This window comes from Zalophus californianus, chromosome 13, assembly GCF_009762305.2.
Source record: "Zalophus californianus isolate mZalCal1 chromosome 13, mZalCal1.pri.v2, whole genome shotgun sequence".
Classification (NCBI taxonomy): domain Eukaryota; kingdom Metazoa; phylum Chordata; class Mammalia; order Carnivora; family Otariidae; genus Zalophus; species Zalophus californianus.
In genome coordinates, this window is record NC_045607.1 from 68,910,126 (window position 1) to 68,934,917 (window position 24,792).

Sequence of the window (24,792 nt, forward strand, 5' to 3'; positions counted from 1 at the left end):
GTTGTATTTTTCATTCCTGTGACTTTTTTATTTTGTAACTGGAAGTATGTACCTTTTAATATCCTTCACCTATTTTGCTCGTCCCCCTCCACCTACCTACCTTCCCTCAGGCAACCACCAGTTTCTTCTCTGTATTTAAGAATCTTTTTTTAAATTATCATTGTTTGTTCATTTGTTTTGTTTTTTAGATTCCACATATAAGTGATATCATATGGTATTTGTCTTTCTCTTGTCTTAGCATAATACCCCCTAGCTCCATCCATGTTGTTTTAAGTAGCAAGATTTCATTTATTTTTTTTAATGGCTGAATAATATTCCATCATCTATCTATCACATTTTTTTAAGGTTTATTTATTTATTTTAGAGAGAGAGAAGGGGGCAGAGGGAGGAGAGAGAATCTTAAGCAGACTCCACACTGAGCGTGGAGCCCAACGCAGGGCTCAGTCCCACCCCACAACACTGAGATCGTGATATGAGCCAAAACCAAGAGTCAGATGCTTAACCAACTGAGCCACCCAGGTGCCCCTCACATCTTTTTTTAAAAATATATTTATTTTATTATTTTTGTATTTTTATTTGACAAAGAAAGAGAGAGCGCACAAGCAGGGGGAGCAGAGGGAGAGGGAGAAGCAGGCTTCCTGCTGAGCAGAGAGCCGATGGGGGGCTCAATCCGAGGACCCTGGGATCATGACCTGAGCCGAAGGCAGATGCTTAAACAACTGAGCCACCCAGGTGCCCTGCCCCTCACATCTTCTTTATACCACATCTTCTTTGTCCATCCATCTATGGATATATAAAACCTTTCAATTTCACACAGGGCAGCTGTTAGGTACTTTGTTGAGTGCTATCATTTGCTTACCTTCTCAGAAGATTTCAGGGTTGGTCTGGCACATGAGGTGCTCAATAAACTGATGGTTGTTAGATGATGTTGGATAGTTATAATAATCCTAGAACTTCAGAGGATTGGGTATGTTTCAGAAGCTTCATGATCGAGATTGTGCTCTTAATATTTATGGTTCAAGATGGAAATGGCTTAGACCTTTGAGAGGGGCCATGGCTGTTCTAAACCTTATGGCTATATAGTTTTGTTACAATGTTTGTTGCAGTTTTTATGGTTACTTTTTTTTTTTGAGAGGGAGAGTGGTGGGGAGAGGAGTAGAAGGAGAGGGAGAGAGAGAATCTTAAGCAGGCACCATGCTCAGTGCAGTGTCTGATGAGGGGCTCACCCTAACAACCCAGAGATCATGACCTGAGCCGAAATCAAGAGTTGGATGGAGGCAGGGAAACCAGCAAAAGAGGAGAAAGAGATAGCTGGGCTCCACTGTTCATCTTTCTTTGTCTGACTATTCTGGAGTTAAAAAAAAGCAAACATTTGTTGAATTCCTACAAGGCACTGGCTAGACTGATTTGAGGAATTGGAGTTAAATGAATATTATTATATGATGAGACTCCGAGCTACATCACACAATTATTTATATTTAGTTTTATATGTCATAACAAGGTGTGTTGATGGAACTGTATAAAATAGTGGAAAAGAGTGACAGACAGGGAGTGGCTCTGCTTTTTCCATAGTTGTGTGGCTAAATCTACTAGGTCTGTGTCCTGGCCATCAGACCACACTAACAATGCTTTGCTAAAGTGGAATTCAAATTCTATATACACACACATTCACATTTATGTCTATATCTTTATATGTTGCAGGTTGATTCATTAAGGAGGATACTCTTTGAATAAAGTTTTATGTATATTACATGTATTTAATTTCTGTAAAATGTTAAAAAGTCTTAGGTAATTAGGTGTTGTCAGATATGCTTTTCAGACTAGGTGCTTTGGGATGGTCCTTGTTTTAAAATTACTTAAAATACTGTAATCTACCTTTTGGTGCTCACAGCCAGGGAAATTTTGACATTTATGAAATGGCAGTCCCTTGTTTATCTTAGTCAAGTTATCTCCCAAGGGCAAACTGCAAGAAGCCTGTGTGGTGCACCAGACTACCCTGTGAACTGCCTTCACATCTGTTTAATTTCGTTTAAACATAAGAAAACAAAACAAAAATCTCACAGCTCTCAATTTATTTCTTTATCTGGTTGTAATAATTTCACATTCCGTGGCAGCTAGTATAAACAGCAGCAAACATGATCCATGATCTTGGAAAAAAGTAAATGTCGAGTATTTATTAAGAATCTATTATAGTGTCTTTATGTGCAGTCAAAACAGAAGGGGGTGTATCGGTATTCAATCTCTCTGACACATTACTTAGGCTCTGACTAAAAAAACAGTCTTTGCCTTCAGTGGCCAATTTAACATTACCATTTTCGTGACTATAGGCAGGCACATTACGACAAAGCAAAAAATAAGTCAGCATGCTATTTTTTTTCTCCGCAGCTCTAGGCATCTAATTTATTGAAGTTTGGCCATGAGGTGCAATTTCCTTGTGCTCTGGGAGCCCAGCTGTGGTAACTGCTTGTCTTCCAGTTTCTTCTTATGGACTCTCCTGAGGTCAGGAAAAGGCTGTTTTACCGCGGTCCCCACGGACTGCTGCGACCCTGGTGCCACGTGGAGGAATTAAGAACCGCTCCTCCAGCGCAGCTAACAGCCTCCTAAGGGGGGGGGGGGGGTGATTGATGGTAGTGGGGGTGGGCGCCGGCTTAGTTCCGGGAAAAGGCAGGAGGCTCTAAATGGGACCGTACAGGAAGGTGAATCGCAGAGTGGGGAGCGGCCCGCGAACCGGTTCCGTTCGGTTGGAGGCCCGCTGCAGGCACAGGGCCCGCGACGCGTGCAGTCAGTCCTCCTCCCCCGACCTCGGCCGCGCCTTCCCCGCCCTACAGTACCTAACGCCGGCGCGCGCGCCCCGCCCTCCTTCCTGCGCACGCTCTCTCCTTGCCCACGCGCGCTCCCCGAGTCCCATCCCTGCTCAGGCCCGGGCGTGCCCCGCCCTCCCCCCAGCGCGTGCCCACACGGCCCGCGCGCACGCGCGCTCCGCCCTCCCTGCTGCCCGGCGCGCGCTAGCCCGCTGTCCCCGGGCGTGCGGTGGGCGGGGCGCCGCGCTGACGTTGCCCGGGATGCGGGCAGGGTCCGCCGCCGCCGCCGCCGCCGCCGCCTCCGCCTCCGCCTCCGCCTCCGCCTCCGCCGCCTTCGCCGCCTTCGCCGCCTTCGCCTCGCCCGCCACCGGGGTTTGTATGAAAACACCAGGCGGCTGGCGGCGAGGAGTCCGCTGTTCTTCCAGAGAGCGGCCCCTGGTGCTGCCGACGCTGAGCCGGGTGCTGCGGCTCTGCCCAGTCCCTGCCAGCGCCCCGTCCTGAGCCGGTGAGCGCCCCGCCGCCGTCCGGGCCGGCCGCCCCTCCGCTGCGGCTTTCCCGCCCGCCCGCTGCCTCTCAGCTCTCCCCCGGCCGCGGCTTCCCGGGGGCGGGAGAAGCGGGAAGGAGCGACGCCGGGCCCGCTGCGGTCTGCGTCCTGGGACCCCGCCGCCCCTCACCTGACAGGTTGTGTAACGCGTGTCTCTCGGGGGGAGTGGACGGGAGCTGGAGGGAAACCCCTGATGGTTTGGGGCTTTGGCTGGTTTCTGGAAAACGCTCCACATTGCCTCCACCCGCGGCCACTCGGTGGCCCCCGCCTCAATACCCGGCAGAGGGTCCTCGACGCAGTTTTCGGGCGGAGGCGGCTCCTGTGCCCTGCCCTTTTCTCTGGGGCTGGGAGCGCCGGTCACCGCGGTGTAGCGCGGAGCAGAGCCGAAGGGCGGCAGGCCGGGGGAGGGCGCGCGCCCCGTCTTCCCACCCCATCCTGGCACCCACCCCCTAGGTGTGCCTTGCTTTGCGGTGGGGTTGGTGTGGTATGCTACCGGCGGTGGCTAGATTTGCTTCCTTTCAGGGGGTGGTTTGGCCTGAAGTGTGTTCTCTGTTTACAAGTTGTCGCCTTTTGGGTTTGATTTGAACGTGAATCAGATCTCCCTAGATGACAGTGCAGAGTTTCCTTAGAGCCTTCCTTCCTGAGTTGCGGGCTCTTAATTAGTATTCAAGGACTCCTGCAACCCCAACGCCAAGGCATGCTTGTCTCTACGGTTGTTGTTTCCCGCTTGTGACGGTTAAGCCTCTTACTAGTACCAGTGCAGTTTTGAATCGGTTTCCTGGGCATTTACTCATTATAGAATGGAGTTTTTATACATCTTAGCATAATCGATGTGAATGTTGATAATTTAAAGGCCATTTCTTGTTTTAATACAGCTTGCCATTTCTTGTTTTAATATAGCTTGCTCAATTCAGTGCTTGAAGGTCCAGCGCTGCTGATGACCTAATGCATTGTAACACTTAGCGGATTTTTTTTTTTTTTTTGGCAATGTTAATTCCTTGTGGGTGTTTTGTTTTTCTTCAGGTGTTTCATTATAATGCATGACAATTTGCAGTGAGAAAGGACATGAACAGTCTTCTTGATCACTCATTTTCACTTACCTTATATGTCTGTGTTGTAATCTTTATGTAAATCGAGTTATCACTTTAGTAACCTCTGAGTCCTTCTTAGAAATTGTCTTTTTTCCTGAGAAAACTAGAAAGTTATTTTCGTAATAGTGTAGTGGAATGTTTTCAGTTCAGTAGGCTAAAAAAGTAGTTTATTTCAGGCACTTTAAATGGTACCTATTTCAGAAAGTGCCAAATAATCAAAACCAAACAAAACCCTGGGAGATCTATAAGCATTTCCTATAATTGCTGTCATTAGTCCTGAAATTGCTGTGAGATAAGCCATGTCTTATCTACTCCTTATTTTCTTGTTGTAATATGACTTCTTTAGTTTCCCATTCCACCTCGCTTGAGTTGGGTTCTACAATGAAGTTATAGATTCATTTTTAATGACCTCAAAACTCTGCCTTGAATTAATTGCTTCTACACTTACTTAGAACTGCAGTCTCACTTCGAACTCTGAAATGAAGGGGATAGATTTAGAGTTCCTCTTGTTATTAGCCAACAGTGCAAAACATTTAAGTGTTTTAATGTAATTTAAGCTTTTGTAGAAGCAATTTTTATAAAGCTTTTCCTGTTGAATTGAGGCATTATTCTCTTTGGAACAGTTTAGCTAGACTCCTATATAATAATGGTTTTTTTTATCTGCAACAGTAGAGGGAAGAGAGATCTAAGACTTTTTGAAATTACCTAATTTGTATTGGATTCTACATTTTGGAGTTTTCAATAAATCTCCACAGTATTCACCTTCCAAAATGTACTCTTGCTTAAGGTCGCTCAATACCTGGAAGCTGAATAGTGTTTGAGTAGTAATGGATGAAACTGTCAGAGGGCTCTCTCCAAGTTGGGAGCCTCCCTTAGGCAGTGGGTCTTGATGTGAATGACAGGAGTTGTTTAGAGTGACGTGGGATTTTAAATTTTATATTTTATTCTTGGTTACTGTGCCTCTGTACTATAATGTCGTGGTTAGGGAGTTGGGCTTCATAGCCAGCCTGGCTGGGTTCTAATTCTGGCTTTGCTTGAGGAAATTATTTATCCTCTTTGTGCTTAAGTTTTCTTAATTCCAAAAATGGGGGTAATAATGTTATACCCTTAAGATCTTGAATATTAAATGAGTTAATACACATAAAGTTCTTAGTCCACAGTGCCTGGCATGTAAATATTACTGCTACTGCTTTTCCTCACTTTTCCAAGGGCCCTAGTAAGCTGAAGAAGGACTTTAGGCTGATGGAGAATTATTACTGTAGAATAATTCCACTGTGACCCATTTGCTCCTTTGGGGCTAAGTGAGAGCTTAGTCTCACTATCCTGCCTTGGAAGCATGTAATTTAGTTTTAAATAGAACAGCTGGGTGCCCTGTGATGCTGCTGGAGAGGTGCTGAAGTATCCCTGTTTGTCCCTTCTGACAGAACCTTGGATTGTCTCCCTCATGGTGGTGGTGACTGCTATTTTAATCACCTGTTTTTGAGTTTGTGATTGCGTGTTTCTTTGACTGTCATGTCCTGCTATCAAAAATATCTATCAAACTATTAATGGGTATATATGAGTTTATCTGATCAAGATATTGTATGATGTTTCCAGGACATACAAAATCACTTTCATCTATGCATTCTTTTGTTTTCCTTATTGGTGTTAGTGAGTGAGGTTAGTTTTGATTTGACATTGTATTCCTTTTCAGCTTTCATGTAATTTTTCTAGGAAAGTTTTTTTTAATTAATGATTTTATGTACTTACTGTTCTTCATTTGCAGGGATCTAATATTAATACTCAGTTCTTTAAATCCGTTGTTTTCAAACTTTTGATTTCAAGACCCTTTTAAATTCTTAAGAATTATTGAGCACCCCAAAGAGCTTTTGTGGATTATGTCTGTAGTTACTGTATTATAAATTATAAATTAAAAAGATATATATAAATTTTATTAATTCCCTGAAATATGACAATAATATGTTAATATAAGCTTTTTTATTGAAAAATAAGTATTTTTCAAAATGAATAAGGCAATGAGAAGAGTGGTTTTGATTTACATTTTTCTCTAATGTCTGGTTTAATAGAAACATCTGGATTCTTCTATCTACTGCATTTAGTCAGTCTGTTGGCAATATGTTTTTTGGTTTGAAGTATATAGGAGGAGAAATCCAGCCTTACATAGCTAATGGCTGGAAAAGGGAGGGAGGCATTTTAATAGCCTTTTCAGATAGTAATGGATTTTCTTGTTTGGTATTACATCACAGCTCAACATGTGTTAGTTTTTTAGTTATTTGCAATGTGGAATCTGAGATCATATCAATGGACTTTTTTCATAATGTTCTATTAAAATCCCTTGGTCTGAACTTTGAATGGATCTTATATAATTATGCCTGAATTTGTAACATCATGCCTTGGTCCTTTTTAAGTATTGGTTCAGTTATGAAGATCTTCCAAATGTTGACACATTTCGTATGTTATTAAAAAATCACATTTGTTCATATCACCACTTACCCTGTCAGAAACAAATTATTGGAAAGCTGTCCAGGTCATGACCTGATTGATGGTGGATATAAGTTTTCCAGAAATCTGATTTTTGCTTGAAAGCTCAAATTTTATCATTGGCAAGAAATATGACTGCCAGTTGTTTCCTAGAAGGGACAAGCAGATTTTGTTCATCTCTGAGAGAACCTCTGCCAGAATACTTAAGTCTGAATAACCGTAGTCATTCTTTCAAGTAAAAATGTTTTTTTTTTTTTGAGATTTTATTTATTTATATGACAGTGAGAGCAGGAACACACAGCAGGGCGAGTGGCAGAGGGAGAAGCAGGCTTCTCACTGAGCAGGGAGCCCCATGTGGGGCTTGATCCCAAGACCCTGGGATCATCACCCAGGTGCCCCAAAAATGGTGTTTCATGAAAAAAGAGGCTAGTGTAAGCCCTCGGTTCAGTCATACAAGTACTTTACCTTGAGACAGCCGTCAGCTATTATATGCTTCATGTGTACTTACCGTATTGTCACATAGTATATTTAAAAAGATGTATATTCAAGGCCTGAGATTTAATAAAATAATCTTTACTATTTTTTTGAAAGATTTTATTTGAGAGAGAGAGAGAGAGAGAGTGCACAAGCAGGGGGAGGGGTAGCGGGAGAGGGAGAAGCAGATTCCCCGCCAAGCAGGGAGCCTGATGTGGGGCTCTATCCCAGGATCCCTGGGATCATGACCTGAATCGAAGGCAGATGCTTAACTGATTGAGCCACCCAGATGACCCTTGAAGGACATTCTTAAGTGAAAAAAGTTTTTTTTTTTTTTCTTAATAGCTACTGGTACTTCATGGTGAAAAATATAATGACTAATAGTGCAGTTTGGTGCCAGTACCATAAGTTCTTCCAAGATGCCAGAAATGTTACACATCATTGCTTTTGTACCATTAGTATAAATGTTAATACAGTTAAAAGGGTTAATGATATTTTAGTGTTATTATGAAAATAGTTTTGACCTTGTGGACCCCCTAAAAAGGTGGCAGGACCCGAGGGGACCGTGGACCACATTTTGAGGACTTCTGGTATAAATCAGCTGATTCCTACCAAACTTTGATAAGGAAGGGAAGTGGTAGTGACAATCACTGGTCTGTTTTTGCTTCAGATTTTTGGGCTCCAGTAAAGGCCTTCCTGAATTTATTTTATTTTATTTTTTTAAAGCCCAGTAAAGGTTATTCACAGAAAGTTGAGGTTTCTTAAGGGTTTTAGTCAGGTGCTGATACAGGGGAACTATAGTATTAGTAATCTGAAATTACACTATCTAAAAACAAAAAAATTTGGGAGTACATATCCACACAAATGTTCAAATCTAATATTGGGGGGGTTTACATATTAGGCAAATAGTGAAGGCATAATGTGAAAAGCTCAACTGATACTGAGCTCTTAAGCTAAAATAAGCATTTTAGCTTCCCTTAATTTCTATTCATTTCTTATCTGTTCATGCTGAGGTCGAACCATCCTAAGGAGAGGTACCCAGCACTTGCAGTCCTTGCCTTACATGTTACCTTAGGCGGAAAGTGATTTAAGATTATGAAGATTATAAGGGTATAGGTAACATGGGGAATAAAAGTAATAAAATTTATGAAGGATTTAGGATAGAATAATGGTAATAAAAATGTGAACACTGTCTACATATGAGTTTAATGAATTGAAAAGGGTACTACTTTTGACAAGAATTTTCCAGATTTATTAATTTATTGTAGGCACAGTTTCTAGTTGCATGTAGGTAGAAGTGGTGATGGATAATGCAAGACAGCAAACCTCTTTGACGAGCTTCTCTCCTAATTGCAAAGTAAGAGAATTTGACTCCCAAGTGATCTTTGAGGCTTCCTACAGCTCTAGAGTTCTGGGTTTTTTTCTTTGCCTGTAGAGAATGTCTTTTTCATTTGTTAATTCCATCTCATCAATTTTAATTTGTGTTTTCATTTGAAACTTACTTTTCCCAATTCTTAACATACTGATTTATATTCATATTTTTGGTTCATATTTTGATTTAAAAAAATTTACTTTTAAAATTATGGCTATATATATATAATATAAAAATTAGCATTTAAACCTTTTTTTAAAAAGATTTTATATATTTATTTGACAGAGAGCAAGAGAGAGCACGAGCAGGGGGAGCGGCAGGCAGGCAGAGGGAGAGGGAGAAGCAGGCTCCCCGTTGAGCAGGGAGCCGGAAGTGGGGCTCGATCCCAGGACCCTGAGATCATGACCTGAGCTGAGGGCAGATGCTCAACAGACTGAGCGACCCAGGTGCCCCTCATTTAAACCATTTTTAAGTATGTAGTTTATTGGCATTAAGTACATTCATATTGTTGTGCAACCATCACACCATCTTCAGATTTTTTTTGTCTTGCAAAACTGAAACCTTGTACCCATTAAACAGTAACTCCTCACTTCCTCCTTCCTGTAGCCCCTGGCAACCACCATTTTACTTTCTCTCTCTATGAATTTGACTGCTTTAAGTACCTTTTATGAGTAGAATCATATAGTATTTGCCCCTTTGTGACTGGCTGTTTCATTTAGCATTGTCATCAAGATTCATCAGAATTTCCTTCTTTTAGAGCTGAATAATGTTCCGTTGTTTGTATATACCACATCATCTGTCAGTGGACCCTTGCGTTGCTTCATCAACCTTTGATTGTGAATAATGCTGCTATGTACATGGTGTACAAATACTTCTTCGAGACCCAGCTTTCAGGTCTTTTGGGTACATATTCAGAAGTGGAATTGCTGGGTCATATGGTAATTCTATTTTTAAGTTCTTGAGTCACAACCCATACTGTTTCCATAGCAGCTGCACCATTTTACATTCACACCAGTATATGAGGGCTCCAATTTCTTCACATCCTTGTAAACACTTGTTTTCCGTGTGATTGGTCTTTTTTTGCGCGGGGTGGTGGTGGTGGTGGTGGTGGTGGTGTGTGGAGTCATTCTAATGGTTGTGAGGTGGTAGGTATATTGTGGTTTTGATTTGCATTTATGCTGCTGAATTTTGTTTGCTGCTATTTTGTTGAGGAGTTGTACATCAGTGTTCATAAAGGATATTGATCTGTAGTTTTCTTGTAAGGTCTTTGTTTGGCTTTGGTATCAGGGCAGTGCTGGCCTCATAGAATTAATTAGGGAGTATTCAATTTTTTGGAAGAATCTGAGAAGGTTTGATGTTCTTTAAATGTTTTGTACAGTTCACTAGTGAAACAATCAGATCTGGGGCTTTTCTTTTTTGCGAAGTTTTTGATTACTCATCCAGTCTCCTTAATAGTTATGAATCTATTCAGATTTTCTGTTTCTTTTTGTTTAATTTTGGTAGGTTTTGTGTTTCTAGGAATTTGAAATTTCATTTAGGTTACTCATTTTGTTGGTGCACAATTTTTCATACTATTCACTTAAAATCCTTTTTATTTCTGTAGAATCAGTAGTAATGTCTTCACTTGCTTTCCTGATTTTAATAACTTGAGTCTTTGTTTTTTCTTAAGTTTATAAAGGTTTGTTAATTTCATTAATCTTTTTAAAGAACCAATTTTTTTAATTTGATGATTTTCTCTAATTTTCTATTCTCTATTTTATTTATCTCTGCTGTAATCATTATATTTTCCTTTTGCTAGCTTTGTGTTCTTCTTTTTCTAGTTCCTTAATTTGTAAAGTTAGGTTGTTGATTTGAGGTCTTTATTTATTTATTTATTAAATTTATTTGAGATAGAGCAAGAGCGAGCGAGAGAGAGGGAGAGAGAATATGAGTGGGGGAGGGGCAGAGGGAGAGGGAAAAGCAGGCTCCCTGCTGAGCAGGGAGCTTGATGCGGGGCTCCATCCCAGGACCCTGGGATCACGACCTGAGCCGGAAGACTCAGGCTTAATTGACTGAGCCAGCCAGGTGCACGCCCCGCCCCTTTTTTTAAATTTATTTTTTTAATGTGTTTATAGCTGTAAACTTCCCTCCTAGCACTGCTTTTCTGTATCCCATAAATTTTGGTATGTTTTATTTTCATTTATCTCATTTCCCTTGATCTTTTCTTTGACCTATTGGTTGTTAAGGAGTGTGTTGTTTAATTTCCACAAATTTGTGAATTTTCCAGTTTTCCTTTCTTATTTATTTCTAACTTCATCCTGTTGTGGTTGGAGAAGATACATTGTATAATATCTATCTTTTAAAATCTGTTAAGACCGAATTTGTGGCCTAAAAGATGGTCTATCCTGGAGCATATCCCATGTGCATTTGAGAAGAACATACATATTCTGTTGTTAGGTAGTGTTTTATATATGTCTGTTATCTCTAGTTGGTTTATAGTGTCGTTCAGGTCCTCTATTTACGTATTTCTCTTATGTCTGGTTGTTCTATCCATCACTGACAGTGGGTATTGAAGTCTCCAACAATTACTGTAGAACTGTTTTATCCCTTTAATTCTGTCAATTTTTGCTTTTTGTATTTTGATGGTCTGTTATTAGGTATGTGAATGTTTATAAGTGTTTATCTTCTTGCTCTCTTGAACCTTTTATTAATAATTAATGTCCTCCTTATAATCTTTTTCAATTTAAAGTCTGTTTTGTCTGATGTTAGTATAGCCACCCCATATTGCTTTTGGTTACTATTTGCATGGAATATCTTTTTCTATCTTTTTACTTTCAACCTATTTGTGCCTTTATATTTAAATGAGTCTCTTGTAGAGAGAATATTGTTGGATTATGTTTTTTAAATCCGTTCTGCCATTCTCTGCCTTTTCACTGGAAGTTTTAATCCATTCACATTAAAGTAATTACTGGTAAGGAGTAACTTCTGTCATTTTGCTGTTTGTTTTTTATATGCCTTATGACTTTCTGAGTCCCTCATATCTTGTATATTTTGATTTTTGTTGAAGCTGTTTGGCTGTGATACTTTCCTTAAAAGACAGACAAAACAAACCTTTTTAGTGGGTCAGTCATAAGTTAGAGGCAAGGAAAATGTGTGTTTCAAGGCAAGAATTTTAATTTGAAGTATCATTTATATAGACTTAGGAATTTTGGCATTTGTTTAAATCTAAAAATAGTTGGAATATGAGTTGAGGGAAGTGTTATATTAAATAAATTATTATTATTTAGTTAGATTGAAGTGTGGTGTGATTCTGCTCACCCAACAGTAAAACCTTATTATTTGTAGTATAATTAAAACATCATATAGCAAATTAGACCTTCTATAAGTGCTGAAACATCTTTGTGGGGCAGTGTGTGAACTATCCAAACTTGTGTTTTTAATGAGGATGCCTGACAAAGAAAGGAAAAGGTATAACTTTTATAGGTTTACTCTTACCCCCAGTCTTTTGGTAAAATTAATGACAATAATGTAGGTGAAATAAATTTGCCTGTTTGCAGATTGGGCTAAAACATTCATAAAGTACAGTTGACCTGTAAACAAAATGGATTTGAATTGTGTGAGTCTACTTATCTGCAGGGTTTTTTTTTGATTAATACAGTACTGTAAACATATTTTCCGTTCCTTATGATTTTATTAATATTTTCTTTTCTTTAGCTTACTGTATTATAAGGACCCTGTATATAATACATATAATGCAAAATATGTGTTACTTTGACGATACAGTATATAATATGTATAACACAAAAATATGTGTTAATTGACAGTTTACATTATCGTTAAGATTTCTGGTCAATAGTAGGCTATTTTTTTTTTTAAAGATTTTATTTATTTATTTGAGAGACAGAATGAGAGAGAGAGAGCACATGAGAGGGGGGAGGGTCAGAGGGCGAAGCAGACTCCCTGCTGAGCAGAGAGCCCGACGTGGGACTCGATCCAGGGACTCCAGGATCATGACCTGAGCCGAAGGCAGTCGCTTAACCAACTGAGCCACCCAGGCGCCCAATAGTAGGCTATTAATAGTTAAATTTTGGGGGAGTCAAAAATTTTATGTGGACTTTTGAGTGCATGGGGGTCTGTGTTTGCCCCAATCCCATTTTGTGTAAGAGTCAGCTATAATTGAATGGCATATGAATAAGGTAACTGGATGAAAATGTATACCTTAGTAATTTAGAGTAGGTTAATGTTTATGGATGTATAGATTAGTATATGCAGACTATGTACAACATAAATGTTTCTCTCAATTTAAATGGAAATAATCTTTATATGCTTTTTGCTGGGAATGTTATTCCTCTTTCTTAGACAACAGACATTATTTACCTCCTTCCCTTAAAGTTTCTCTTTTCCTTCAGTAATGTTGCCAGAGATATGGTCATATTCTTTGGGATTTTTTTTTCCAGTAATCAGGATTTACAGTTTTCCATCACATTGACACAACTGGTGTGGGGGAATAGTAGCTTCCTTACGTTCTTAAGAAGTGATTTCTTCTTTTCAGATCATGAAACAATTAGAGAAAACTGACAAAAGATGATGCTTTTTCAATGTACTTGTTTCCCACTTCCCCACAGTAGAACCAACTACCCAGATCTGTAACTGTAGTCTTTCCTTAGTTGTCCACATCCACTCCAACAAGAACGTCTAATTTTTAACAGCAAAGGTAATCATTGTTGACTAGAGCAGAGCAATGTTTCCCCAAAGTTTTTAAATAGTGGAAGCTTTTTGCCTAATGATATCTTGTAGGGAGGCCCAGTTGTGAACAGATTAAAGTTCAATAATGAAGTTGTTCTGGTTTAATGGGAATAGGACCAAGTTGTTTAAACAAGGCAGGTCAGAAGGGAATTCTATTTCCTCAGATTGTATTTAAAAGATTTAGGTTGGACTTTAGAGTGAATAGTGTATGTTTCTTTGCATTTTTTCTTATTTTTTGTAGCAGTTTGATTTGAAATAAATTAAAAACCATGTATATTTGAAGTATTTATATATTTAGAATATAGAACCTTAATTTTAAGGTGTGTGTGTCACAATTTCTTTCATTGCTTCTGTGTGGAATGACAATTAGGACAACTTACATGTATGACGTTTAATGCCTCGTGTGTGTATGCATACTTACTTGGCTGATGATCTTGATTTTAGGCTTAAGCCTGTGAGAGCAGAGCTCTTCAGTTTTGATTCCCTGGGCTCTGGAACTAGCTCTAGTTGAGAGCAAAAGATGAGAATCTAAAAAAATTCAGAAAATCCAACATTTTTACTTTCCTTGAGCTAGGGTATATTATATAAAATTGCTTGGTTTTCCTTGTGTGTGGGCTAGGTTGAGCAAGTTGATCTTGCTTGTATGATTTTCTGCTAAGGTCAAATTCCCACTTATATCTAGTTCAAGTCATCTTTAAATATATTAAAAAAGTCAACTCATACAAACACTTCCCCCAGGAAATGTATACTGTGGATTTTTATGTACAGCCAGCAGGGTTTGTTTTTGTTTTTTTAATCTCTGCGGGATGAATAACTTAGAATACATTTCCTAAAGACCCAGGTGGGTCTGTAGTTTTGCTTTTGTGTAAAAGGATGTTATATTTTATCATGGAAATCCGGCACTGAACTACAGAGGATGTAAGCCCCTGACCCTAATTTAAGGATGGGTTGAATTAGAAGGTTCTGGTAGAGACTAAGGTTTGTTTTTTTTTTAACAGCTTTATTGAGATATAACTCACATACTGTACAATTTTCATTTTACAGTATGCAATTCAGTGTCCTTTAGTATATTCATAGAGTTGTGCAACTGATACAGTTTTTGGAATGTTGGTGTTGGTGGGGTCTGGAGCTGACGTCCAAGAAAGAATTCTTGAGATGTGTCTTTGGTGCCAAATGGTGGTTTCATTAAAGCACGGGGACACGACCCATGGGCAGAATGAGCTGCTGGGGCTGTTACCTGCTGCTGCTGAGGCTCCCTGATGCTGGGGGGTGGGTTGGGAGGAGGAGCTGATTATATACCTTGGGGATGGGGGACATAAAGATGAGGGAAGTTGCAGAAGGACTTTCTATATGCTAAAGAAGACTCACAGGATCCTGGAGGAATGTTATAATCTGCCTCTCCCAAGTATTAGTCAATGGACTGCAGGTAATAAGGACATTTAATTTTATCTACATTTTCTTCTGTCTTTGTTTCCCACATCACAATTATAAGCACAGTGAATTTTAGAACATTTTTATTGCCCCCAAAAGAAACTCCACATCCTTTTAGTGTTTCCTACCTCCTCCAACCCATTGTCTCCTGGTCCTAGGTAACCATTAATCTACTTTCTGTCTGTATAGATTTACCTATTCTGGATATTTCATATAAATGGAATCATATAACGTTGTGGTCTTTCATGATTGGCTTCTTTTACTTAGCATAATATTTTCAAAGTTTGTTCATATAGCACATACCAGTACTTTGTTTCTTTTTATCACTGAATAATACTCCATTGTATGGCTATACGACATTTTATTTATCCATTCATTGGTTGGTGGACATTTGGGTTATTCCCATTTTTTGGTTATGAATAATGCTGCTCTGAACATTTGTGTACAAATTTTTGTGTGGACATGTTTTCATTTCTTTGGGTATATACTTAGAAATGGAATAGCTGAGTCACACGGTCACTTTATGTTTAACCTTTTGAGGAACTGCTAGATAGTTTTCAAAGCAGCTGTACCATTTTACATTCCCATCAGCAATGTTTGAGGGTTCTAGTTTCTTATATCCTTGCTAATGCTTGTTATTGTCTGTATTTTTTTATTATAGTCATTCTAGTGGGTGTGAAGTGGTATCTCATTGCAGACTAAGTTTTTAAGTAGTGGTTAAGCATGACCGGAGTGATAATACTCTAAGATGGAGTTAATATTACAATTAAAGTATTTAATAGGCTGACCTAGGAATATAATCATCAGAAGCGATTCTTAACCCTGGCTATGCATAATTAGTATCCCTTACTAATTAAAAACAATGTCATAGATTTATCTAATCTTTGAAGGTATTGTATGATTTTTTCCCACAAAATTCTTTACTGAAAAAGAATTGAAGTCTGAGTTGTGGAGAACAGAATTCACTCTAGATTACCTTAAGTAGAGAGGGCTTATTTACTTTAGGGTGCTAAATAGTTTAAAGAATTGTTGGGATGTATTGGTCTGGGTCAAATCAGGAAATAGACACGTAACTTAACAGGGAAAAATTAATGTAAAAATTGTTTGGCTATAACAGGGATTAGAGAATTGCTTTATCAGCAAGAAGTAAAGATAGCTCTAAAGAATAGGGGAATAGTTGATATGAAGACCACTTACTACTCCCAGGGCTGAGATAGAGTGGGCCCCTCCCCCCACTGAAGACTTGTTGGAAAGGGCAAGGTCAAGGTTGGAAGGGGCAAGGTTAAGGCAAGTAGGTGTGGTGTGACACTAGTGTAATTTCCTGCGTGTTCGCCCTCTAGGGTACCAGGGAAAGCTGTTCACAGGAAGAGGTCTCACCAGAGGCAGTCCGCTACAGAACAGCTTAGGATCCTGTTGGAGAAGTTCCCTGTCCTGTAGGAGCCTGGTGCCGTAGAAGCCATCCTTGTTGCAGGAATAGGGCCCAGAGAAGCCTTGCCTGCTGCAGCCAAGTGGATACCCTGGAGCCAGGAAGCAAAATCCTTTTCCTCTGTGATCTCTTTCCACTGCCCTCTTTTGACAAAGCTTTACATCTTGCCAGCTGGCAAAGAAATTAGTATTTTAAGGGCGCAAATCCATTTTCACAGAGCAGGCAAAAAGGTTGAATTTGGAGATGAGGGGCAATAAATCAATATCTGGCACAGGTTTTAAGTGGTTTACAGAATTGTTTGGAGATTTAAAGAAAGAGATTCTAGGTTGAGCTCTAAGCAACAACTCCCAAATACCCTACGTGAAACTGAGAAACCAAGGGAGATATTGTCTCTTTTATGATTAAGAGATTTCCTTTCTGTGAAATTGCTTCTAGATCTTCATTGCTAGAACCACACTGATGTTTTAAATTAGGAAACTGTTGCCTCCACAACTGGGGATGCTTACAGCTTTCGGCATCTGGCCCAGCTTCTTTCAAAATGTCTACTGTTCATGAAATTCTCTGCAAGCTCAACTTGGAGGGTGATCGCTCCACACCCCCAAGAGCATATGGGTTGGTCAAAGTGTACACCAATTTTGATGCTGAGTGTGATGGTCTGAACATAGCCATCAAGACCAAAGGTGTGGATGAGGTCACTATTGCCAACATTTTGACCAACTGCAGCAATGAACAGAGACAGGAATTACAACTGAGAATATGTACGGTTACAGGTCAGGCCATGCTAGCCCTGAGTACCAAGTCGGTGACCAGGGTGCCCATATGTAGTTCAAGAAATATGCTTTTTGTTTCTTTGTGATATGTGAAGACTTCTAAAGTGCAGGGTCCAGAGCAGAGGCCCCTCTTGCCCAGGTCTAAGGTACTGCCCCTATGTTTCCTGTCCTTGGCTACAAACAAAATTATGATAAACATTGTCATTTCTTTCCCCTTAAGGACCTGTGAAGAGTATCTCTGAGATACCTACTCAGGAGTCAAATTGTTGGGATATAAAGTATTTTTAATTTCACTGAATATTGATTGCTCTCTACAACAGCTATACTAGTTTACACTCCCTTCTGAAATAATAAAGATTTTCTCTATTATTTCCTGCAAATATGTCATTTTTCAAAACCAAAATGATACCCATTTCACAGTTTGAACTTCTCATTTGTCTAGTTTGGTACTGATCTATTGGCTGAATCTTTTAGGCAAGATTGTCTAACGAGTAACCGCTCAATTATACCAGCATCTGAGTCTTATTTCTGCCTCCTTCATTCAGTTAATATATTTGTTTATCTAGAGCACAGACTTTAGCAAACTATTAAGAACTGTTCCAGGCATTGGGGGACCCAAAGACAAATGAGGCTTAATCCCTTACACTCAGGACCTTGGAGTCTGGAAGATGTAATAAGAAAACTACTCCAAGACCTTGTAGAAGTCAAGATTTACTGCCATTTTTTACTTGTTCTTTTACAAATTAATTCTATCGAAAGAAAGTTAGGTTAATCTGAAATACATGTCTCAGACTCTCACTTCTAATAATGTGTTTACTTGATAAGAGCACATAAATGATACTTTGAATAATCCTTTCCTGAATCCTTATGACATGCTGGAGAGCATCAAAAGGGAGGTCAAAGGAGACCTGGAAAATGCTTTCCTGAACCTGGTCCAGTACATTCAGAACATGCCCTTAAATTTTGCTGGCCAACTGTATGACTCCAAGAAGGGCAGAGGGACTTGTGATAAAATCCTGATTAAATCTTAAAAAAAATTTTTTTAAGTCATCTCTGCACCCAACGTGGTGCAAACTCATGACCCTAAGATCAAGAGTCACATGCTCTACGGACTGCGCCAGCCAGATGTCCCTATAAAGTCCTGATTAGAGTCATAGTATCTCTCACAGTGAAGTGGACATGTTGAAAATTAGGTCCGAGTTCAAGAGAAAGTACGGCAAGTTCTGTTACTACTGCATCCAGCAAGACACCAAAGGCAACTACCTGCGAGTGCTGCTGTACTTGTGTGGTGGGGATGACTGAGGCCCATGATGGCATAAGCATCCAGCAGTGGTGCTCCTTTGTTTCTAGCTAACAGTTCCAGAAAATAGCTTGTGACCAACAGTCTTTGAGGATGATGTTAGCATTGCCCCCTCATCTTTATTTCAGTTGCCTAAGCATGGCCTGCCTCTCATGTCTAGTCTCTCCTATTAGCCAAAGAAATGAACATTCCAAGGAGTTGGAAGTGAAATCTGTAATGTGAATCACTTTGCCTCTTGTGTACCATGTCATAAACAGGTGAATAACTGAATTTTTACTTTATAAAAAAAATAGTAAGATCAGGAAACTATGGTGGTCAGGAGCTATGGTGATCAGGAATGCCTGCTGTACTTACTAGCTTAGAACCACAGTGGACCAGGACCTGTTGTGGTCTGCACCAGCCCTGCCTACTCGTCTTGCTCTTTCTTTATACCCTCAATGGTCCATGAAATAATTTTCAGGTCTCAGGGAATTCCTCCATAAAAATTAGAACATCTACAGCTGGGATATTAGTGTGAAGAGAAAGTTTAGATGTAATTATTTTTTGATCACCTATTCAATTCATTGGTGAAGGAAGTATCTTCTGTCTTAAATAGTATGAGATGGCTACTACCTGACATTGACCAGATGATATTAACAACAGTTTTTTAGTCATATATTCACAACTGGGGAGTGGAGGATACTGCATGTCTCATGGGGGTTGCACTTGGGAATAGAGTGAACCAGTCACAGAGGCCATGGCAGGCAGGCTGTGTAATAACAAAAGGATTAAGTAACAAGGACTACTACCCTCTCGGGAGGATGTGATTCCTTTGTTTGAATAATTCTCAGGGCTGACAGCTTGAGGACTGAGTGGAGTGTAGCTGATACAGCTGATGGTGGAACTAGCTGGGTGAAGTCTATCGTGCTAGATGGGAGTACATATGGCAAAACATTAGGCCTTTGGGGCCCTGTGAGGCTCAAAGCTGGTGGGGCAGCATTTGAAATTTTAGGTCTATGTAATAGTACTCCAGTGATGATTGTTAATGCTCTTTTGAAAGAGAGTATCTTCCTGTGCATGTGAATCTCTATCCCCCCCCCAAAAGGATATAAGCTCTAATGTGAGTTAGTAATGCAGGTAGGAGAAACAGGTTTTCATTTCTTAAATTTCCCACTTTATATAAGTAAGCCTAGGAGTCTTACCACAGCTTTTTACTACACAAGATATTAATAAATTATGGCTTGTCGTATATGATGTATACAAGAGTAGTTTTATTTTTCTTTATTTAAAGCACACACAAAAAAACTTTAGTGAACCTTAAATGAAAAGTAAATAGGTAGTTAAACTTACCTTACCATTCTGGAAACTGTTTTTCCTTTTCATGATTTTTAAAAACCTCATATGGTGAAGATAATAAATTTCTATTAAATAACTGACTTCAGCTAAAATGGGATTTATTTTTTTTTTTTATTTTTTTTTTTAAGATTTTATTTATTTGAGAGAGCGAGAATGAGAGATAGAGAGCACGAGAGGGAAGAGGGTCAGAGGGAGAAGCAGACTCCCTGCTGAGCAGGGAGCCCGATGCGGGACTCGATCCCGGGACTCCGGGATCATGACCTGAGCCGAAGGCAGTCGTTTAACCGACTGAGCCACCCAGGCGCCCGTTTTAAATTTTTTTTAAATGTTTTTTTTTTTTAAGATTTTATTTATTTATTTGAGAGAGAGAGAATAGTTTTTTTTTTTTTAAAGATAGGCTTGGGGTGCCTGGGTGCTCAGTTGTTAAGTGTCTGCCTTCAGCTCAGGTCTTGACCCCAGGGTCCTGGGATCAAGCCCCGCATAGGGTTCCCTGTTCAGCGGGGAGTCTGCTTCTCCCTCTCTCTCTGCCTCTCCCCGCTGCTCATGCTCTCTCTCTCTCCCCCTCAAATAAATAAATAAAATCTTAAAAAAAATAAAGATAGGCTTGATGGACTTAATTTAAATAAATAATGTAAGCTAATTTTTAAATAATTTTCTGTTGTGGTAAAACATACCTAACATAAAATTTGCTATTTTAACCATTTTTAAGCTTTTGATTCAGTGGCATTAATTTTAATTACATTCACAGAGTTGTGCAGCCATCACCACTATTTCCAAAATTTTTTCACTGCAAACAGAAACTCTGTAATTATTAACAGACTGTGACTATTTCCTCTTGCCTCCAGCCCTTGGTAAACTTCTAATCTACTTTATATCTCTATGATTTGCCTATTCTAGATATTTCATATAGGTGGAAACATATATTCTTTTGTTTCTGGCTTATTTCACTTAATGTTTTCAAGGTTCGTGTTAGAGTGTATGTGGAAGTTTATTCCTTTTTATGGCCAAATAGTATTCCATTGTATTTATATACCACATTTTGTCTGTTCATCTGTTAGTGGACACTTGACTTGTTTTTGCCTTTGGCTATTGTGAATAATGCTTCTATGAGCATTAATGTACAATTATCTGTTCAAGTCCCTGTTTTCAATTCTTTTGGGTGTATACTTATTTACCATTTTTAAAATTATAGACATCCTAGTTGGTATGAACTAATATTGTGATTTTGATTTGCATTTCTGTAATGACTAATGATGTTGGGCATCTTTGCATGTGCTTATAGGTCATTTGAATATTTTCTTTGGAGAAGTGTCTATTTAAGTCCTTTGCTCATTTAAAAAAAAATATTTTTAATTAATCTCCACACCCAACATGGGGCTTGAGCTCAGAACCCCAAGTTACATGCTCTACCAACTGAGTCAGCCAGGTGCCTCTCAAGTCCTTTTGTTCATTTTTGAATTGAGTTATCTTTTGGCTGTTGAATTGTAGGAGTTCTTTATATATTTGGCTATTAAACTCTTATCAGATATATAATTTGCAAATATTTTCTTCCATTCTGTGTTTTTCACTTTCTTGTTAATGTCCTTTGATGCATAAAATTTTTAATTTTGAAGTCCACTTTGTCTTTTTTTCTTTTGTTACTTGTGCTTTTGTCGCTGTCACTGAGAATCTCTTGCCAAATCCAAGGTCATGCAGATTTATCTCCATGTTTTCTACCGTGTTTCTACTACTGATATTTGGGTCACTGACCCATTTTCAGTTAATTTTTATAATATGGTTTGAGTACCAGCTTCATTCTGTTACATGTGTCCAGTTGTCCCAGCAAAGAAGGGACTACAGGCATACCTCATTTTATCGTGCTTCACTTTATTACGTTTTGCAGATACTGTGTTTTTTATAAATTGAAGGTCTGTGGCGATGCTGCATCTAGCAAAACTATCAGTACTATTTTTCCAACAGCATTTGCTCACTTTGTGTGTTTTGGTAATTCTCACGTTATTTCAGACTTTGTAATTATTTGTTATGGTGATCTGTGATCATTGATTATGACTTGATGAAAGCTTAGAGGATGGTTAGCACTTTTTTAACAATAAAGTACTTTTTAATTAAGGTATGCACATTGTTTTTTTAGACATTGTGCTATTACACACTTAATAGACTATCAGTATAGTATAGACATAATTTTTATATGCACTGGAAACTAAAAAAATCGTTTCACTTGCCTTATGGTGATAATTGCTTCATGACAGTGGTCTGTAACTGAACTTGCAATATCTCTGAGGCATGCTCGTATTCTTTCTTCATTGAGTGGACTGGGTACCCTTGCCAAATATCAGCTGGCCATAGACGTGTGCATTTATTTCTAGACTTTAATGTATATTCTGTTGGCCTGCTTTTCTCTTTTTGCCAGTACCACTTTAAATGATTCTAATTAACGTTATTTACAATGTGAACATTAACAGTGTCAAATAGCAAAGCTACTAAAAACCATAGGTTAAAATAATATTAATAAAAATTGAGCCTAAGACATAATTTATACCAGAATTTGGGAAAAACCCAAACTTTTTTTTTTTTAACTAACTTGAATGAGGTTCAAATATAGGTCCAGAAGTTATAAATGATTATATGTGTTGATTTTTTTATGAAAAGGCTTTATACAATAAAATTGTTATTTTTTAAAACTAAAAGAATGAAGTTTATCTCCCATATGAAACTTGTTTTTGTTTTCTTTTGAATGTTTTCTATGTTGAACTTGAAATAACCGTTCACAGATTTCATTTTCAACTGACAGAAGATGATTTCTTCCTTGCTCTTGATACTTCTTAAAAAACAAAAATATTTCTTACATGAGAAGTTGAAAACCTGTAGCCATATGTTCATTACTTTCCTATGATTTCCAGACAGTACTCTTTCATAGAAATCCAGAACTTTTTTAGGGACAGATCAATAAATCTCATCTTGAGCGTGTAATCAGACCACAGCACATAAAATTATTCTTCCTCAAAGTCAAGTTCTCAGCCTTAGCAGAAGATACAGAGAAAGGGCCCCTCATTCCGTCTTATATTTGTTTGAAAATAAGAAAATCTTGTTTAATTTTGCTTTTTAATTTTGTTCCTCTGGGTCAGCTAGACTTGAGATTTGTAGATACCCCTTTTCACTCTCAAACCCAAGCAGCAATAGGAGCAATTTTATGACTTTCTTTTGTCACATGATTTTTTTTCCCAAGAATCTTGTCACTTGAAGTCAAAATATTTTCTCTAAGGTCTTGTAGAGAGTTGTTCACTTGTTTCATGTGATAACAAGTGTTTGCTAAGTTGGCTAGTTTCAGTAGCCATACTTTGTCCTCCAAGCACTTAGCCTACTGTGTTTGTGAAAATACTCTGCACTTCACCTTTCAACTCAGACAGCTATTGAGAACTCTTCATCCACCAAAGCCACTGGACTTCTGCATATAGTGGGAGATTTATATGCTCTTTGTTCAGGTTGTAACATAGTTCTTTAAACATTTTTGAGTGAACAATTTTTGTTTAATAAAGTTAATCCTTTTTTGTAGTTTCAAATAGAACTTTTTTCATTTCATCTCCCAGAGCTTTTGACAGTAGCGCCTCTTTGTGAAGAAAACACTGTGTTGTGAAGTCAGCTTTTCTTTTTTTTTTATAAACAAGAGTGACAAATCTTCCCACATGGAGCCAGCTATTGATGGGATTTTGTCAGTACGGATGTCAACAGTGTTCTTCAAGACACACCTGTTTCTAGATATGAGGACAAAACATTAAATATCCTGTCCTTTGTTGGCTTTGGGCAGTGCTCTAGCAAAAAAAGTTTTCTTGATTTCACCATTTTCAAATCTTACAATATTCATAAATATATAGTATGTATGGAATATAATCTTAATATAGTTGGCAATCTCTGTTGAGTTATCAGTCTAGTTAGAGAAACTTATTTTTCTCCTTATTATGTGGTATTTAAAATTACGTGACCCATCAGTATGTTACTGTTAGTTACTGGTAGTGTACTGTAGAACTTTAAAAATTTCAGGCATCTCATATAAGCACTTTATTTTATTTTATTTTTTAAAAAATTTTATTTATTTATTGGGCAGAGAGAGAGAAAGAGGGATCATAAGTAGGCAGAGTGGCAGGCAGAGGGAGAAGGAAAAGCAGGCTCCCTGGGACCCTGGGATCATGACCTCGGCCAAAGGCAGACACTTAACTGACTGAGCCACCCAGGCGCTTCTGTACAAACATTTTACTAAGCATAATTTTACTTCTGGCCTCATTAGGGTCTCAGTAATTGGGTGGCCTTCCCTTTTCTGGTCAGTAAGTTCTGCTACTGTATAACTTGTTACCTCAGCCTTTTCAATTGTATGTAATTTTTTTTTTTTTAACAAAAGGTTTATCATGTTTGTTTTGAGACTCCAGTAGTATCTTTAACTTGTCAGATGACTTATAGTTGCATGCTTTCTGAATATTGCTGGAGCCATGCTGCACTTGAAAAGTGGTTTTCCACAGCCCACATAAAATGGAGTATGAAAACTAGAATTACCAGCCCATGTATCAGCCCATTGATAAGTTTTTTTTTTTTTTTTAAGGTTTTATTTACTTATTTGAGAGACAGCACAAGCGGCAGGGTGGGGCCAGGAGAGGGGGAAGCAGACTCCCTGCTGAGCAGGGAGTCCCATGCAGGGCTTGATCCCAGGACACTGAGATCATGACCTGAGCCGAAGGCAGATGCTTAACTGACTGCGCCACCTAGGTGCCCCTGATAAGTAGTTTTCACTGTAAAGATGGGGTTTTGTGTGTATGTCTCCTGTTGTGCTCATTTAGTGAAATGATTCACAAGATACAATTCTTCATTAGTAATCTTACCAGATTAGGGGAGGTAACTTGAAAGGGAGAAGCTGGTGTTCCTTAGCCTACCATCCTCCCCCTGTGCCATGCAGCCTCCAACTATGAAGGCAAACTCTAACCAAATGACCTGGTCCTACTGTACACTGTCACATATGGCTGGTTTGGGTTTTTTTTTTAAGTTTTTATTAGAGA

The 24,792-nt window shown here is 38.8% G+C and overlaps 1 protein-coding gene across 5 annotated transcripts in view; it reads left to right on the top strand.

Annotated features, from left to right (window-relative positions):
- The first annotated feature begins 3,083 nt into the window (after positions 1-3,083).
- AGTPBP1 (ATP/GTP binding protein 1) overlaps positions 3,084-24,792 on the top strand; it is a 158,144-nt gene continuing 136,435 nt past the window's right edge. For 2 of the 5 annotated variants that reach the window (XM_027615666.2, XM_027615665.2), the window contains exon 1: positions 3,085-3,306. The gene's annotated coding sequence lies outside the window, so the exon portion shown is untranslated. Of the gene's footprint in view, positions 3,307-3,421; positions 3,483-24,792 lie in introns of those variants that run through there. The other 3 variants (XM_027615667.2, XM_027615663.2, XM_027615664.2) reach the window with 3 other exon arrangements.